The sequence below is a fragment of the Tenrec ecaudatus genome, chromosome 13 (assembly GCF_050624435.1).
Source record: "Tenrec ecaudatus isolate mTenEca1 chromosome 13, mTenEca1.hap1, whole genome shotgun sequence".
Lineage (NCBI taxonomy): Eukaryota > Metazoa > Chordata > Mammalia > Afrosoricida > Tenrecidae > Tenrec > Tenrec ecaudatus.
In genome coordinates this window covers 60029524-60030833 of record NC_134542.1, presented here as the reverse complement: position 1 = coordinate 60030833, position 1310 = coordinate 60029524, and positions in this window count along the sequence as shown.

Here is a 1310-nt window from a genome sequence, read left to right as displayed (position 1 = left end):
TCCTAAAAGCACTGTACTTCTTTTTTTTTTAACAATTTATTGGGGCTCATACAATTCTTATCACAGTTCATACATATACATACATCAATTGTATAAAGCACATCCATACATTCCCTGCCCCAATCATTCTCAAGGCATTTGCTCTCCACTTAAGCCCCTTGCATCAGATCCTCTTTTTTTTCCCTTCCCTCCCCATTCCCCCCTCCCTCATGTACCCTTGGTACATCGTTATTTTGTCATATCTTGCCCTATCCGGAGTCTCCCTTCCCCCTTCTCTGCTGTCCTTCTCCCAGGGAAGAGGTCACATGTGGATCCTTGTAATCAGTTCCCCCTTTCCAACCCACTCACCCTCCACTCTCCCAGCATCGTCCTTCACACCTTTGGTCCTGATGGTATCATCCACCCTGGATTCCCTGTACCTCCATCCCTCATATGTACCAGTGTACAGTCTCTGTCCTATCCAGCCCTGCAAGCTAGAATTCGGATCATGGTAGTTGGGGGGAGGAAGCATCCAGGATCTGGGGGAAAGCTGTGTTCTTCATCGGTACTACCTCGCACCCTAATTAACCCATCTCCTCTCCTAAACCCCTCTATGAGGGGATCTCCATTGGCCGACACTTGGGCCTTGGGTCTCCACTCTGCACTTCCCCCTTCATTTAATATGGTATATATGTACATATACATATATACATATACACACATACACATACATACACACACTTATATCTTTTTTTTTTTTTGCATGATGCCTTATACCTGGTACCCTGGCACCTCGTGATCACACTGGCCGGTGTGCTTCTTCCATGTGGGCTTTTTTGCTTCTGAGCTAGATGGCCGCTTGTTCACCTTCAAGCCTTTAAGACCCCAGACACTATCTCTCTTGATAGCCGGGCACCATCAGCTTTCTTCACCACATTTGCTTATGCACCCATTTGCCTTCAGCGATCCTATCATGGAGGTGTGCAGTCAATGATATGATTTTTTGTTCTTTGATGCCTGGCAACTGATCCCTTCGGGACCACTCGATCACACAGGCTGGTGTGTTCTTCCATGTGGACTTTGTTGCTTCTGAGCTAGATGGCCACTTGTTTATCTTCAAGCCTTTAAGACCCCAGTCACTATCTCTTTTGATAGCCGGGCACCATCAGCTTTCTTCACCACATTTACTTGTTCACCCACTTTGGCTCCAGCCGTTGTGTCGGGAGAGTGAGCATCATAGAGTTTCAATTTAATAAAAGAAGGTATTCATGCATTGAGGGGGTGTTTGAGTAGAGGCCCAAGGTCCTTCCGCCACCTTAATACTTGACCTA